Raw genomic sequence first — 19,536 nt, 5'->3', positions numbered from 1 at the left:
CGCATTGAAGTGCGTGATTGGTGGTCCGAGAATCGAGTACCACCCCCCTTTGAGTCATAAACACGATAAGGGGTGTGGTTGTGCACACATTTGCTTGAAATGCATTGCCATGCCATGTTTTGTCCTCTGCTGCTGTCAAACCAGTTTCTGCAGGAATATTTGGCCGGCCGGCCATCTTCAGTGCCGATCGGAAAATAGTGTTGGCCAATGGATCAATTTTGTGGCCGGTGATCATTCCCCTTGGCCGGTGGCCATTCCCCTTAGCCGGTGATGTTCTGAAGCATTCAGAGAAGCAACTCTGGGACTTGTGCAGTCTTCAGAGGAGGATAACAGTCAAAGTGGAGGCAACTTGTACATGGCTGTGACTTTCCGAGCGGAACCGCGCATATATTGCATGGGGCCCTCTTCCCGAGGCTGTTTACTGTTTTCCTAGATTAGTTAATTTGCTTAACTAGTTAACGGACTATAATAATTAGTTAGCTCGTAGTTAATTAATTGTACTATTCTTTTGGACCCCCCGAGTGAGGGCAATTGTGTAATAAGTGTGCGTGAGTGTGTGTATGTCTTCCAACCCCACGTCTTTCTTCCTTTTTATTTACCCGCTTATGATGGTAGACTAGGGCATATTTAAATTAGCATACCTTATGCTATGCCTGCGTGCATTCATACATTTGTCTTGCATGCACCGGGCTCGACGCATCATTCTAACTGCATTTGTATTTCAATTCCAAATTGAATACGTGTTAGTTGTAGCATTTCACATGTCATTGTAGATTAGTCGAGCCTATCTTAGTTGCATCTTGCATGTGTTGCATTAGCCATCTTAACATGAACTAGGATCATGCATATGATTATTAACTAGTTTTTGTTTTGGCTCGGAGTACTTGGTAAGCATTTACGCTTTAGCATACCGCATGCGTGTGAATGTTGCCATAACACCATGATTACCATGAGGCTAGCTGCTTATGTGATATAACTGCTTGAATGCCAGTGGATGGAGGTTGAATTACCTAAATTGGAAAAATGCATTAAAACTGTGAGTTTTAAGCTCACTAGATAGTGGCAAAATCATGTTTTTCTAAAAGCCCGCTCGAAGGTGGCAAAACCCGCATTTTAGCCTACTTGCGAGTAGCAAGCCATTTTTCAAAACAAACATGAAATGTTTTGTTCCAATTTAGGCGATTTGGTTTATACTTGTTTCCTGTGCGCATAACATAGTAATTTTAGGCTAATAACTGGAATAAAAACACATAATGCTTTCAAAACAAGATATCACGGTTAGTAGAGGCCGATCTTTGATCGGGCAAGAGGGGGTGCTCATAGCTGACCTTCCCCAATCGTACCCAAGTTCCCGAGCCGAGGCAACTTTGGTGATGACGGACACGTGGCCTTTGGCACCGAGTCAGGGTTTCCTAAATTCTCCAAAATAAAATATTTAGGTGACGACTCTGTATCTGGCAAAGCAGTCCATGTTTGGCACTTCTTTTTCTGAAAATCTGTTTTCTCAAAACGATTTGCCAGATTTGGACTCTTTGGTTCAGATTAAGAACCGTGACAATTTGAGTCCGAACTGTAGTAGACCCGCAAAACGAACGAAACGGGGCCTCACCCTCCCGGGGTGTTCGAGGACGTCTACACCTGTTTTATATTTTTATTTTTCTAATATTAGTTAGTATATACTAGTTAAAGCACAGCAGCTTCAATAATTATTAACTAAGATTTAACAAGTTTGAAGATGTAACAGTTTGAAAATAGATTCATTAATTACTTCTTACTTAGCATGACCCTTGTTACAATACACACTAACCAAAGTAGAGATAAAACTATGTGTATACTTTTTTGTGTATTTTTGCTAGGCAATGTTGGAGTTGCTCTAAGTTATTGATGTGATTAATAGGAGCTTGCCATGTACAAAGGAACTTCTGGTTGGTAGCTAGACTCATTGCATACACAATTTGTATTGACATGGATAGAGAGGTCTACACACTGTAATTGATAATATGTTAATGTTTTTCTTGTTTATTTTCTTCGCAGATTGGTTTTTGATGACGTTTGGAAGTATACTTGCAAATCAAGATCAAGTGTTGAATTTTTGTTTCCTGAACTGATACTTAGTTCTAGTTGCAAATCAAGATCAAGTGTTGATTTTTTTGTGGACTCCATGCTAGTTCGTTTTGGGATTTGCTTTGATGATTTTTTTGTTATACTTAATGGATTATTATTAAATTTGTTTGATAGATATATTTTGATTTATATTATAAATTGTTTAGTGAATTTTTTGTGGAGTGGTGTATAATAGCTAGTGGATTTCTTAGTACATTTAAAAGGCTATTGGGATATGAGCAGAGATGTTTATGAAATAATAATTTAAATTGAAATATAAAATATGGGACAAGTTTAGTGACGAATTTTTTTCGTAATTTGTACTTGTTATTATGACAAAGTGATTATTCGTCACTAATAAATATTTTTTGTTGCACAATTTATTGCAGTTTATATATGAAAGTTTTTATTGATTTTGTTGTTTGGTGACTAAACATTTCGTCATGTATATATTTTTTTGTGACGAAATATATTTGGTCATCCATGTATAACGTTTGGAGATGAAAAATTTCTTCAACTTTACATCTTATTGCAACGAAATTATTTCCTCATCAATGATCAACATGTGTGACAAATTTATTCATCAACTAAAGTTATAAATATGATACTGAATAACTATTTGGTGACGAAAATGAGGATTTTTGGCGACAAAATGTTTTTTTATTGGTGACAAAAAGTTTCGTCATAGACAAAACCGGTGAGGAAAATATTTCTTCACAAATATCTATAGTGACAAAATTGGAGACCAAAAAAAAAATAATTTGTCATTCAAGACCCAACTTGTTGTAGTAACACTCAATGTTACATGAGTGTGTGAACATTAACATTCGGTGTGACTACTTATTTGTATTACAAAATTAATATAAATATTCACATCTCTATAAGTTTCGAACTACAACAATGGAAGAATACAATATTCTCTCACTACCAACGTGCAAAATAGAGCTTAGAAATCGTACCAACATGTATAAAAAAACATATCCCACTAATTTCTTCAGAATCGGTGATCACCAAAACTATCAAAACAAAAAAGGAAACGTGAAGATTACAATTGTGTGTAATATGTACTATAAAAATAGAACAAATGATATAATAGTCTAAAAAATATTATAAATAAGGAAAAATAACCTTCTGAGATGCAAATTTAAATACATGAGATTAGATGGAATACAAGATAACTTTATGGATTTATTAGACTAATTTTCTAAATGAAATTTATAAATAAATCTCTCTATTGAATAATGTGTATAATTATAGTTAGGTTTTGGATGAAAAAGATAGGGAAATGACATTTTTATCTTTTTAGTTTGAAATTTGACTTTTAACTCTATTGAAAGGCATGCGTTGATCACTTTCCATTAGGTTGGATAAATTTTTTAATGAAATGAAACAAAGTGGCAAACAGCCAAAATTACAAGGGGACTCTATCTATTTCATTAATCACTACGAAAAAAATTAAGATTTTAGAATTTAAAATTTAAAGATAAAATTATTTTTTAGAAATTAAATATTTTTGTTGTGAAAAGTATTTTATATTTTTAGGAACGAAAATTAAACATTAGTGATGAATTATTATCCTTTTAGAACTAAATTTTTTGTCTCAAAAAATAAACCATTTTGAGATCAAATTATTTTGTCCCTAAAAGTCTATTTATTAGTGGCATTTTTAAAATTTTGTCGCTAAAAGCCTTATTTTTGGCTTTCTAGGACGACCTTTTAGTGACTATCCTCAAGACGATTGAAATTAATCTCTAAATGCTGTTTGCAACAAAATTTTCACTTTTAAAGAATAGAATATTTGATCTCTAAAACTCTTATATGTTGTAGTGAATACAAAGAGTGAAGTGTAAATGGCCCAAATTATAAGAGAGTAAAGGGAATTTTGCCCTTCAATTTTTAAGCCATAAATAAACTTCTAATGAGTTTTTCCAAACAGCGTGTTGTGCCATTAAAAATTCATTAAGACTGTAATATGAAGATATCCATATGTTTTTCAAGGGAAAAATTATTCGGTAGCCTTAGGGCACAACATAGTTATGTGACTCATTAATCACTAATGTTGTACTTGGTTGGGGGATTTGGGGATGGATTTTAAAAGAGAAATGAAAAAGGCAGGTGAAATGTGAATAAAACATGCCTATATTTCACCTGGTTTCACACACCTTTTCCCTTTCCCTTTCCAAATCCCTCCCCAAATCCCCCAACCAAACACAGTATAAATACTTTATCTTTTTGTTTTTCAATCCCCAACACAAAATTGTAGATCTTACTTATTCCACTAATCACAATAATTTTAGAGAATCACTTGATTATGACCAAGACCACTAAATAAGTTTCCTTTTTAAAAGGCGTGAACTAATTTTGAGTAGTAACTTTTTGATGTCTAATAAAGAATGATTTCCAATTAGTTATTTATTTGAACAATGACATTGATTGATTCTTCAAAAAAGTGAGTTTTAAAAAACATGCATGCTAGTCATCTTCAAAAAATGACTTTAAAAATATATTTAATAATGTTGCAGGAGGTTAATCAATGGAGAAATTACTGCTCAGGAAGAATTTTGAAAAATTATTACATGTTAGTAATAAAATTTATGATTTTAAAAATTTATCATATTTTTGTACAAAAATTTGAGACACACCACTAGTGTGTAATTTTCCCTTAATCAATAACTAACATGAAAGTTTAGGCCCCGTTTGTTTGGACGCCATCACAGTCAGGAGTGGACTGTGATAGATGAACAGTGCATGTAGCTCATGTTTGTTTTGTTTGTAGCCTTTGGATTGGTAGTCCGTTCGGATTAGGATGGGCTTTGGGCGAGCGGATTGATAGTCTGGGCCGGTCAACTGCAATTTTTTATTTTTTTTTACATGTTGGGCATTTTTTTTTAACATTAATGTTTAATGATTTTATATTTTTTGTTAAGTAAAAATCATAATTTTATTTGTTTTATTATTTTATATTTATTTTATGTAAAAATAATATAACAATCCCCACGCTAACAATTATCATCAAAACAGACACAATTTTAATAATTTCCACGCTATCAATTCCCTCACTATTAATCCCCTCACTATCAATCACATCCATTCTTCCTCTGAAAACAAACGGGGCTTAAAGTCTTCCAAATGGAGCAGATATCAATTATGTAGTCCCGATTGGCAAGGAAACTCAAAGAAGCACTTTTAAGCCCATGCAATAGTTAGGTCTACATCTGAATAGCAAGTCGTATATATCTTCGTTTCCTCTGTTTGAGTTGTTGAAAATTCCTATGCACATTTGGGAAGTCCATCATATTTTGGAAGAAAAATTAGCAATTCCGTGTAGGACTCCTCAATTACACCAGGAAAAATAAAATTCATGGAAAGCATGCTATAATTTCAAGAAATCATGGAGTACTGCTGAATAACAAGTCAATGTTAGACAATGTTCAATCCAAAAAAGCTCCTAAATCGTAACCGAACTTTTGTTTTTTTCTTCTTTTCTTAAAATACTTGGCCTGACTTAACAAGTTTATTTCATTAACCTAACCAAAATTATTATGTTATTATTTTGTTGTAAAGTTGTTCCCTTCATAGAGCACCAACGAACATTCTGAGATGTACTCTAGAAATAACAGCAATAGTCACTAATCACAAGATGGATGGAGTCGATCTAATTCACTTTAATTAGTTGGGTATGAGATAAAAATAGTTACAGTTTTCTCATTTTGTGCTGCCTCATTAGTCAGGATAGTCTCCTCCAGACTAATGGATAAATTTTCATAATATACCCCTTCATTTCTCTATTTATAAATTACAACTTCTTCTAAAATTTAAAATACATATAATGATTTTCACAAAATTTATATCATGCTACCTAACTCCGATGTGCAACTGCACGTTGCAAATTTCTCCTAAAATTTATATTTTACCCTTGATTATTCATGAATCCACACATTACCGACATTAATTCTGATTGTTTCACTTTTACTATAATTATATTGAACTTATAATATTTATTTTTGTTTTTTTCTTTTTAAATCTCATGGGAGTGGGTTTAATTTACCTTTTCTCTATAATAGCATGGAAGAGAGCCATTCCCTGCATCAATGGAAAATTTGTATAATTATATTGTTCTTATAATATTTGTTGTTGGTTTTTTTCTTTTTTAAATCTCATGGAGTAGATGTAATTTACCTTTTCTCTATAATATCATGGAAGGGAGCCATTCCCTGAATCAATGAGTCCGTATGCATGCCTCACTTTCATAATTTTGGTTCACTAACCGTTAAAATTCCAAAAGCAACTTAACAGAGTGATAGTACCATCGAAATGAGAAATAGGATTTAACATTAGTTTGGAAAGAATTACAAGTCTTTCTGGCGAATAAGTCATCAAAGTACATTGCATAGATCTGTGATTGGTAGGTAAAGCTAGATAATTTGTTAAAAAAAAAAAAAATTACCCAGAACATGAAAATGTGGGTCAGATTCAATTTGTGTATTTGTGAGGTCTATGCATTACATGAATCTTTACTAGACATTGATATTTTAAAATAAGGGATGTAATATTACTGTAAATCAAAACACAAAACATGCAGCGGAATAAAGTGTTTAGATCATACCTCGTTTGATCTAAAACCTCGTGGATAAATCACGTGCTTCCATACTCAATCAATCAATCCCAGCAGTGGGGTGATATTACAATGGTGAATATCACCCACACAAACCACAGTGCAAAATGACTTTGATCGTTATTTTTTGGAGAGAGTCAGTATCATGGGTAGAAACAAAACATACGTTGTTTCTCTCTTGGTTACCCATAACCATATATCAGATATATATTATATTTATCTCATTTATCCATTGGTTAAATGAGATAATATCTGATATCTATATCATCTATCCATATCATGATATGATAGATATATATCCTGAGTGGCTCATCCAAATAGGTTTGAATTTAAATTCAAAACCCATTTGGATGAGGTTCAAAAGGTTCTAAGGGTCATGCCACATGGGCGCCCAATTTCTAACATCTCCCACTCGGACATGAGTTGGCATGACACTGCCACGTCTCAATCTCAATCTCCCCAAAAATAAACAATCTCATACTAGCCACTGCACCGTGCGACTGGTGAGAACACCTGCATGTGGGAGCTCTATACTAGAAACTCAAAATGAGCTAGCATAGAGACATCAACCCAAAAAGAATAGAAATAGTATCTCATATACCCCAGACCCATCTAATTACACCGGTCCAAAAAAACATCTCTAATCCCTCAAAAAGAGCATGTTTGACCCTCTCAATTCTTGCAATATATTCACACTCAATTCGTCTCTCATACAGAGCGATGTGAGTTGCCGGCAGTGAATATACAACCGTGGTGTAATACTAGATGATCTTCCCTTTGCACTCATGCCATTTAGTTTAGGATTGACCGCTTTCCCAGTGATGTCCCTTAAGGCCGAATCATGCATGACCGCAGGCAACATACCAAAGTAGCAGAACATCAACCCCTTACCTTATGACATAGTCAAAAGTCACAAAAGGGTACATAAATGAAAGTCATATCAATAATGACTCGTAAGACTCACACGGTGAGGAAGCAGGGATCCATTCTCTCACCTCATTACTCGGTCGCTAAGCACATATAGTATGAATATATGTTACGGTGGAGTAACTCTTCCATAAAGAGTGACGTCATACTCGATACACCGTACAGATATTAGTCTAGTCGCTTTCTAGCGCCTAACCCGAATTCTCTATTTGCTCGCCTTCTAGGCGCCAAATGAGATCTCGAATCTGGCTAATCATAACAGGCACAACATGGAAAGTGGGTACTAACATCCATGTTTGGTCCTTAACACGACCTCATCTTGGTTATAACCAAGGCGACATACATAGTGGATGATTTAAGCCTCTCTTGGCTCCGAATAAAAATAAACCACCAGTCTTATCCTTGCTCGCTCCCAAGCGCCAAGGGCGATTGCTCGTGTGAGTGAGCCAATCTTGCCTGCTGACATCATCATTTGCTAATCATTATGACACAAACCATAATAGTGTCAACATCCCATCATCTCAAAATAAGTGATCGATTTTAAAAAAAAAATTGACCACAACTTGCGCAATTATAAATTCCAAACATAAGCCTTATCAGCACCTCTTGCGATAAGTATATACAACGGAATCCACCATGTGCGCCTCACATGAAATGATTTAAGATCACTACCTCTTGCGCAATAACCTCTCTAAAGATATTTTTGGTGACCAATTTGCGTTCATTCTTAATGCGCCCAACTAGCGTAGATGCGCCCAACCAGCGCATTGAATTTTACAATGAGCAAATTAATATGCTTCTAATAAAGCATTTTATCCACAGTCTAATGAGCAAGGTCAAAGTCTGAACAACTCAGTTAACCATTTATCAAAGATAACACTTATCATGCCGAATACGCCCACATAGCGTACTTTAGGCTCCCACAACAAAGAAAAGATCAAGGAATATAGGTCATCTGTTTCTCCCAAAGACAATCTGAGGATTCACTCAATAGCTAAGGCTCTGGCTTTTACCGATAGGTAAGTCAATGGATTTGCAATTTTGCATCTAGAATCATTCTAAGATATTCTCTATGTAAGTCATCGAAGACAGACCGAGAATTTTCCTAAAACAATCCCTAAGGATCGTACATCCGAGCATATAAATTACATCACCCATGTCCATCATATCTAAAATAGAGGACTGCCCACCCTAGGTGGCGACAACCTTATAAATTCCTGGCTCATAATGACTAAGTAAGGGAAAACTTCTTTTGGACCATTGATCATGCCTCAGTGGTCTTCATCGATCATCGTTGCCCTATCATGGCTTGACGAAATCTAAGAACCACTGTTTGGATAACTGCTTTAGGCTGTAAAAGATTTATTGGAACCAGCAACCTTTTTGCGCTCCTAACTTTTCACCATAAAAGCAGAAGGTAAATCCTTACGGATCTACTTATCCAATTCTCTAATGGAAAAACGGGTCACAATGTCCACAAATCAATGTTCCGAACTTATGTCAATCATAGCCTAAGTCAAAATAACCTCACTCCCCAGGAGGAAGTCTTCTCATGGTCTACACTTTCCTCAATGGTGCGACCATTCGGTATCTAACGAGCCTTATGCCTCAAAAATGACTATCCAAATTACGCATAACTTTATAACAGTTTTGCGTCATAATGGAAAGTCAACCAAATTATAAAAATTGGTTAATCCTCAAAGACTTTGTCTTAAACTGCGCAACATTGATCCACTTTCAAAAAATAGGGGACTAGAGCCTTAGGCATTATCCTAGGCTCTTTATCATCTTGCGGAGCAATCATGAATTTTTCCCTCTCAATCACCCAGTGATGACGTGGAAAATTTTCACATTTGCTACCACGCAACTAAGAATGTAGAGTATTCTGCTCTAATGGAGTAATCCATTAGTAGGCACATCGCTCTCACTGTCCCTAGGATATTGGAAATTTCTTTCCATTCTCAACTAGGCTACATAGAGCGCTATGCTTGGAATTCTCCATCTTATAGAGTTCCAAAAACTCTATTCACGTCACCTTTACTAATAAAACTTTATGTGACTTAGTTACACTACCACAAAGCTGCTTACCTATATGCACATGACCCGGAGGGTTTGCATGACCGCATACAATAATGCGCCACACGACCCTTTGTGTTTACAAGACAACATACAATAATGCGCTATAGAACCCTAGGTCTTAACTTCGCAATCTTATGAGAAGTAGAATAAAGATAAGCTGCTTAATGGTTACAGATCGCCCATAGATGGCTCTCTGCTAACCCATTACTCAAAATGGAGTGTAAAATCTGATATGGAGGGCACTTAGTTAGGGATATAGGCAACAAACTAGTGCAATTCCCAATTGGGAAACATTTTGCGCCATTATCCACCTAACATTAACAATATTTAATTCTTTATCTCTACTACACCAGTGTGTTGTTGAGTACTAGGAATAATTAATTTTCTAAGCATCCATCTCTCTTCACAGAGTTTTTCTGAAAAATAACTCAAATAGATACTCGCCATCTTGGTCAAAACTAAAAGCACAAAAAACTCTTATCTAATTGATCTTGACCTCATATGTGCAATGTCAAAAATCATCTCAAAACTTTTGACTTATGGGAGATCAAATAGTCTTGACTCAGATGCGTATCGTAATCTATAAATGTGTCGAGATTGAGGCTTAGCTATCATACCCTCACACATATCTAGTCACAAAATATCATAGTGGACAAAATGCGCCAAAACAAATGACCTTCTGCGGCTTTCTTACTTACTTGTGCGCACCCATTGCGAACAAAGTTACACATTCACATGAGAGCAGGATGTCATAAGCGAGTGGGCCCGAGAAGGCCTACTCAAACCATCGTGTCATCATCTCATTAATGTGATTAAGTATAATAAGCCACTGGTTCATGACCAATGTCATAAACTAATTCCAATCATCTTAATGTGTGAGTTCTCGAAGACAAGTTTTAAAGGTTTAGGCCCAACTAGGTAATGACTCACGACTAAGTCATATTCACTAGATCATAAAAAGGATGTCATGGAGATATCAACTGCGCCTAAGTCGCAAATTTAACTAGTAAGTGCTAATCCCCTGCACCTTCAAGTCAATTTTATTCTCCATACACTTTAATACATCTAGTTGAAAGATGACGATACTCCTGTTGCCATCTCTATTTCTCGCTTCATAGTTACTTGCAATTAATTTTACTATCCACAAGAAGGAGAGAATAAGCTATCAACTATGATAGCTCCTGAAGTAACTTAAGCGCGAATTAGGCTAAAGAGTCTAATTCAACACAATGCTCTTACAAGCGATGCGTTAAATTCTTAGAGTCATAACAACCTTGTCAGCCTTAACCTTTTCATTACTATGCTGCAACGTTTGCGCTTAGTGGTAAATGTTATTCAAAACGTTAGCCTAGTAAAGGAATCACACAAAGAAGCACCTCATCCATGTTTCACACTCAAGTGTGGAAACAGTAAGTGTCCACACTTAGACAAGTTGGCAATGCTAATAGATTTTGCAGCCACTAAGCGCTAATCTTTTCACTTAGTGTTAATAGATTTTGCAGCTTCTAAGCGCTAATCTTTTAACTTCACGTGATATTTCAACGCACACTATTATAGTGCATGAAATTTCGCTCAATCCACTCCCAATAATTGGGTAGAGAGCAAAACACTGCTCGTACTGGCTACTCGTCTTACACTTAATGACTAATTTATTTAAGCTCGCATTTCTCGGATGACGTGACTCTTGAATGTTACTTCATCCAATGATGTAACATTATTTACAAGTCAAATTACAAAGTCAATCCGCGCAGCTCATTAGTCAAGATCATATACAGATCTATTGAGGGCTTACTAATTTCATAACTCCAAAACTCACCAACCAAAACTATGTAGCGTGCCGCTAACTATAGCGCACACATTAGTTTTTATTGTGCCAAACAAGGCAACAAAAAACACGGCGACTTTGAGTCATGTTTCCTTACTTTGGCTCAATTAAGGTTTGACCTAAAGTCTCCAAGACTTTTGCTCATCTAAAGAATGGGATTAGTTTGTTCACATTTGAGCATCTCTACTAAGTCTAGGTCAACCAAATTAACTTCCATAAGCTAAATCAATTTAGAGAGAAATTCGCATTGGGATTAATTTGATTAGCATAATATAATTTTGCTGCAAAAATCTAAATTAAATAGTGACAATATTACACAAGTCGCAAGATCGAAAATCCGCTATGCTCGTAATCATCTCTTGCGCCACAAGTGACAATTATCCAAAATTTAGTTTAATTTATGCGCAAAATATTGGTTTTCGGGAGTTAATCTACAAAGATTTCTCTCAACCGAATAACCTCCCACTGACTATGGCATATACAAAGCATGATAAATTCCATACAATAGCATTTTAATGTAAATCTACAAATAACTCATGCTATATTTATTTAATAATGGAATTCTAATAAATAAATAAATAATCATGCTCTTCTAATTACAACATATTACAAACCCAAAAAAAAATATGCTGTATTCAATATTCAGATTATGCCATAATTAAAGTGTACATCATTTTGAAATTTTCTGGAATTTTTCTGAAATATTCTGGAATTTTAAATAACTAATAAACACAAATAAAATTAGAAATAAAAAATCCAGAAACTGATAAACTGAAACAATATTACCAGTAGATAGTAAAACATTTCAGAAGTCCACAATAAAAATTTCAACCCCAGAAAATTAATTATGCAATACCAGAATCATTTTAAAGCATAAAAAAATGAATTATTAACACAGAAAAAAATATTTTTTATTTTCGTAAAATTTTCAAAATTTTACAGAAGATATAAAATTTAATTCTGAGTGTAACGGTACCAACCATACTTAAAACAAAGCTATCACAAATAAACTATGGCCAATTAACGCAATTCAGAATTAAAAAACAAACAAACAGAGCCTTAGAGCCAAGCCAGGCGGGAAAAACGGCTCGGCTCGGCTCGGCGCCGCTCAGCGCAACTCGGCGCGAGTCAGCTCAAGGAGCGGCTCGGCGCGCGGCTCAGCCGCGGCTCGGCGCTCGGCTCCAGCACGCGGCGCGCGTGCGGGCGCGGACGGCGCGCGTGCGTGGACAGCACCGCCGACGCACACGTGATGGCGCGTGCAGGCGCGTGCGGGCGCGTGACAGCGCGTGCGGGGGCGTGACAGCGCGTGGGAGCGCGTGGCTGCAGCTCACGGCGTCAAGTGGCGCGTACATACCACGCGCCGCCTTCCAGGGTGTTTTCTGGTCCCATTTTTTGTACTGCCGGACTCCTTTTTCAAAATAAAACCGTTTATGGTCTTAAAAAAAATTAATGAACATAAAAAAAATATTTATGCTCTTAATCTAATCAAAGTAGATTTTTTTTTCTTTTACAAACATTCATGTATATATTGTAAACATACACATGTAAAAATAAACACATGATTAAAGAAAACACGAAAATATCCATCAAAGGCTCTGATACCAATGTAAATCAAAACACAAAACATGCAGCGGAATAAAGTGTTTAGATCATACCTCGTTTGATCTAAAACCTCATGGATAAATCACGTGCTTCCATACTCAATCAATCAATCCCAGCAGTGGGGTGATATTACAATGGTGAATATCACCCACACAAACCACAGTGCAAAATGACTTTGATCGTTATTTTTGGGAGAGAGTCAGTATCATGGGTAGAAACAAAACATACGTTGTTTCTCTCTTGGTTACCCATAACCATATATCAGATATATATTATATTTATCTCATTTATCCATTGGTTAAATGAGATAATATCTGATATCTATATCATCTATCCATATCATGATATGATAGATATATATATCCTGAGTGGCTCATCCAAATAGGTTTGAATTTAAATTCAAAACTCATTTGGATGAGGTTCAAAAGGTTCTAAGGGTCATGCCACATGGGCGCCCAATTTCTAACAATTACTTACACATACCAGATGCAAATCCTAAGGTAGTATTAGTTTACTTGAATGAAGTGGAATAAAATAAGCATTTTATCAAAATATTCATTTTCATGTTAGTTGACTAAAAAAATACATTTTTAAATATTAAGCGTGTTTGGTAGGGCTTATAAGCTGCTTATTTCAGCTTTTAGCTTAATTTAAGATAAACTATTATCTTTAGTGCAACTTAAGTTAACCAGCTTATAGCTTAAATGTAACGACCCCAAAATGCGTATAAGGAAGTATCTTTATTTTACCTATGGGTTAATGTGCTTTAATATGATTATATCTTTTGAATTGAAGCATTATCTGTTGAGTTACAATTTTAAAATTTAAAATTGCCGATCTTTATGGGTTCAGAAATCAAAATTGAGTACTTGTATATGTTAATGGGAATTTTTAGAGCTACTTGGAAAAATTAATTGGAAATTTATTTCGTCTGATTCGTTAAGGTGTGTTTGGTTGGTTAAATTTGCACTGTAAATTGAAGGCCTTAGAGGCTTCAGAAACCAAAATAGAGTACATAGTTATGATCAGCATAATTTTTAGAGTCATCTAGAAAGTTTAATTGAAATTCGATTTCGTACGATTCATAAGGGCGTGTTTGACCCTCCCTACTTGAGATAAGCTTTTATATACATATATATGTCATATGAGTTGTTGAACTCATCAATTGGAGTCCAAAAATATCTAAGGGAGAGGGAGAGAACCCTGAGAGAGAGAGAGATAGAGAGAGAGAGAGAGAGAGAGAGAGAGAGACAAAAGGGAAACAAAGCTTCTCTAAGAGAGAGCCCAACATTCATGGGGGTTTTGAAGATAAATAGAAGAGATTGAAGAGAGAGGAAGAAGATCAACCATGGAAGCTTGGGAAATTAAAGAGAGCTAAGAGAAAGACAAAGATTGAACTAAGTTATGGAAGTCTATCTTGAATCCTTATGTTTAATGCATCAATTTCATGAAATCATGTTGATATTGGAAGATTTGAACCCATTTGAGTTAGGGTTTTATGTATGTATTTACTTGAACTAAATTTAAGGAATTAAAATTTGAGTTCTATAATTTTATTTATGATTGGAGCTCAACCTTATGAATACCATATGAAATGAACTCTAGATTGTCCAAAGAATAAGATCATGCAAGAATTAAGTATGTTTGTGGGTTGTGTTTGAGAACTTTAAAGATTATGAAAGATAAAGCATTGATCTTGAACTTGAGGCAAAGATTGATTTGTTTGAAATGGAGTTACACTTGATTGATGTTAATTTATCATGTTGTGGGGTAATTTAACATGTTTTTGGGTGATTAGAGTTGAAATCTAGCTTAAAAAGTGGAAAAACAAGTGTTAGAGCCAACAAACTTTTTCGGACAGCAAAACTGACCCAGAGCTACACGTGCGGGCGGGGCTTCCCGCACGTACGGCAGTCCATTTCCAGCACCAAATCTGATTCTGCTAAAAAAAGCACGTGGTCCCGCACGTACGGCCAAGTTTCTCGTAGGTGCGGGACAGCCCTGTTCCGCCAACTTTAAATAAGCATATATCTTGCATCCAGACTCCGTTTTAAGTGATTCTTGAGCTAAATTCAAACCCCGGAAGTCTAGTTTCTACTGGTGGTGGTCTCACTCCAAAATTATAAGTACACAAATAGATATGCCCAAATTAGTGACAGTTGTTCACTTTCTGTCAACCGATTTTATACCATTTCTTCTTTTAAACTATTTTCCTTTCGATTCCTTCTATTTTCCTAGACACAGATTATGACCTATTGAGGACTAATGAGTTTAGAACCACCATGGCTAATTGATTAAAGAACAAGAAAGAGATTGGCTATATTCTCATATTGTACTATGTGCATTGTGTTTGTAGGTCAAACGAGGACATCGTTCCATTGTTACCAGAAGCCCAGTACTGTGAATAATAGTATAGTAAAGATATGTTCTTCATTATCAACCTTGATTTATGTGTGTGACATGATTCTCTAAATGTTACATTTTATCAAAATGCATAAGTTTCCAAGAATTGTGAAATAAGTTATGAACAAGAAATGTGAATTGTTCATAATACGATATGGTGGGCCCAAGGCCGTTCTGTTTATCTGTTCCGCTTATGCTATGGCATGAAATGAATTGTTCGGTCTTTAAGACCTAATCGTTTTGGTATGGAACAAAGTATTGTACGGAACCAAGTGTTACAGTATGAGTCACCTCTAGGGTCTGTACGAGTCACCTCTTGGATCCATACAAACATGAATTGGGCCCAAGGAGAGGTGGGGACATGTCTATGTTCCATCTACTCCAGGATACCATATGATACATTTGGACATGAGGTCGTTTTGATATATGATTGGGCCTGAGGCCGTTTTGTTATACATGGACCCGAGGTCGTTCAAAACATATGATATGAATGCGAATGTTTTGCATCACTATATGGCTCATGTTACAATGTGTTATTTTATATACATGAATGGATATCCTATTTAGAAATGTGATTCTAGTATCACGTACCACGTACCAAGTAAAATGTTTTGTAACAATTTCAAATATGTATTCCATTTGAAAAGACATGGATTATGAAATGATAAATGTTTCTTTTGAAATGATTTAAGATACATCTCAGAATTGTAAATTATATTTTCCTAATGTTAAGGACATTATTCATTAACCTCTTTACTTTAATATTACTCACTGAGCGTTAGCTCACCCCTTTATTTTATATATATGTAGGTGAGCCATCAGGGACCAACACTAGAGTTGTATTGAGGTTTGTCTCTTTGTCAAGCCATCCGGGTTACGCCTCTATATCGAGGCTTTAATTTTGTATTAAAGAATTGTGTACCTTACTGAATCTCATGTATTTGTGTGTGAGATCTATATAAGTTTTGTGATTGTATATGTAAATATGGAAGTGTATTTAAACACTTAAATTTATTTAAGTCATCATGTATGCACAAGCTCAATGGGCGTTATCTTTATATTGGTATTTGCTTCCACTTAACGCCCTGTATTTGAATAAATACTTGTAAAATTTTGTTTTGAGGCCTATGTACAGGCCGGTCATGGACCAACTTTTAGGGGCGGGTTTGGGTCGTGACATTAAATCAAACTATTTTTCAGCTTGTCTCAAATGCTAGTTAAGGGGTGCTTAAGATTTTGACTTAAGCACGCAGCTTAGAGGGGGGTTAAATGACTTAAATGCCCCTCCCAAACTTCATTATTTACGAAATTTCCATTATATATACCCTTTGATCTCTCTTGACCTAAAAACTCTCGCCTCTCACACTCTTCTCTCCTCTTCTCCTCTCCTTTCCTCTTTGCCGACTGAGAAGAACAGTCGTCCACCTCTCTGAGCAGATGGGTATGTCTCACCGCCCTTCCGGTGAGGGTCATGTCATTGTCGGGCCATGTTTGCCGGTAAAACTACTATTCTTCTTCGGAGAATCAAATATGAAATCAACAAGGCTGCTAATTGTTATGGGAAAATTGTTATAGTTGCTGGCCTAGATGGGGATTACTTGAGGTAATCTTACATCTATTGCAGATTTCCTTACAGAGTTCATATGGCAAACGGGCTTTTTTTTACCTTAAGGAAGACTGATTAGACAAAGACTGAGTTGATTGGTGGTTCTGATGTTTGTATGTCGTCGCCTCGTCTGCCTCTTCCATGGCTTTGGCGATGCCAAGCTTCTCAGATCTAGGGTTTTGCATGGTGGCAGAGGAGATGGATGAGCTGAGAGAGGGTTTCTTACAGACCACCGACGGCGGCGGCGGCGGCGGCAACAGCGACGACTCCTTAGATCTTGGGTTTTGTAAAATTGTAATGAAAAAAAAAACAATTTATTTCAATTAACTTCCATTTAATTTTTTTTTAAAATATTTCAAATAATATTGAAATAAATTGTGTAATTTATTAAATAAATTACACAATTTATTTCACAATTATTGATATAAATTGCACAATTGCACAATTGAAATAAAGAAATAAATTGCACAATTTTATTTCAATTAAAAAAAATACAATTTACTTCCACTAATGAAAAGAAATACAATTTTTATATTATTAATTGTAATGAAAAAAAATTAATAAAAACAGAATCACAATTTAAAAAAAAAATAAAATTGAAGAAAAAAAATGAAATACAAAGAAAAATATTATAACTTCTATTAAATAACTAATTGAAATTAATATAAAGAAAAATAATATGTAATGGCATCACAACATTAATATAAATACAAGGATATTAGTTGATATTAATTGGAATGAATTAATAAATTAGAAAAAAAAAAGTAATGATGCTAATTAAGCCATTAATTGACACTAATTAATTTATAATGAAAAACTGAAATAATTTTATACTAATTGATATTATCAGTGAAAATAATAATTTTTGTAATACTAATTGTATTAACTTTTATTAATGAAATAACTTTTTTTAAAATTAAAATTGAAAAAATGACAAAATAATCATTTTTATATCATATAAGGGTAAAAAGGACAATTACACAGCAAAAAATTATTTTATAGCTTATCAACCAAACACTACTCTGTTACTTAAATCTATAATCGCACAGCTCCACCAAACAGGTTAACAGCTTATGTTCATAGCTATACGCTATAATCTATTAAGTTATAATTTATAATCATTTTTCCACAGTTCTACCAAACGGGGCCATTATCACCATTCACTATTGTAAATATGAATGATCATTCCATAAGATAGCTTAAGAAATGACTATTTTTCATTTTACTCCTCCAGTGAACCAAATAAAGTACAGAGATGATGGTTTTTGAGTTTGTTTGTATTTCTTTGGTCCGGTTTCTGAGTTTGAATTCCAGTTGAAGACCTCACAGTCACTGTAGGGGAGGCTTTTGGAAGCTCTCTGACCATTCTAAATGGTTGAATTGAATATGAATAGGTTTGTGCTTGGTTGTACTCATTGAATCTTTGAAGGCTACTAGGTCAGATGGGAGACTCGTATATTACTTGCTTACAATTTTATGCTATGGTTCCATCAATGCCAATACGTAATAGTTGAATAGGTGCTTCACCCCAAAGTAGGATATCCTCAAATATGGCTATGTTTCCTTCTTTTCTTTTCTTTTTATGTACTGTTTGGGTATGTTAGGTGAGAAAAATATTCCGTATATGTGTCGTGTATATGCCATCCACTAAACACAATAATGTTCAATATTGTTTTTATGTCTTAATAAAAAATCGTAAGTTTTACTCCATCCATCAATCACAATACTTTTGGGATACTGCATAGTCATACCTTAAGACGATTGAATATGTGACGACCCCAACGTGCATATTATTTTATTGAGAATATTTGCATGATTATGTGTTTAATTTTGTGCATATCTGTTTGTTTATGGAATATCTGTTAGGATGCTTACTTTGAATTAGAAATTGGAAGCGTTAACGAATTCGGAAACTGAAATTGATTAGTTCAATAAGTTAATTAGAATATTTGGAATCATATGACGAGTTTGATTAAAATTGAAGGATTGTGAAGAATAGAAGGTGAATTGAAGGAATTAAGTAAGCTTATACTCAAATTCAAGCTTTAGGTATGAATTACAACCATAATCCTTGTAGATAATCTATGTAGATGTTGAATTCATAAAGTTTGTAGGATCATTTACATGAATTTGTGAAGAAAATGTTAGAATCACTTTGAATTTAGTAGGAATGAGTTAAATTGGGATATGCATGCATACTTCATCATCCTTAAGCTTCATTTTCAACAAAATCTTTACATGCATGGGGCTATACTTGTTATCTTTGAAGGTTTCTCATGATTTCACACTCATCATCTCATATTAACATGTTTGAAAGAAAAAGAATTGAATTCATTACATGCATGGCAAGATTATAGAGATTTGGGCTTTGTTCTG

Source organism: Camellia sinensis, chromosome 1 (genome assembly GCF_055761805.1).
Source record: "Camellia sinensis isolate YWXY chromosome 1, ASM5576180v1, whole genome shotgun sequence".
NCBI classification, from domain to species: Eukaryota; Viridiplantae; Streptophyta; class Magnoliopsida; order Ericales; family Theaceae; genus Camellia; species Camellia sinensis.
Note: the sequence above shows the minus strand (reverse complement) of the source record.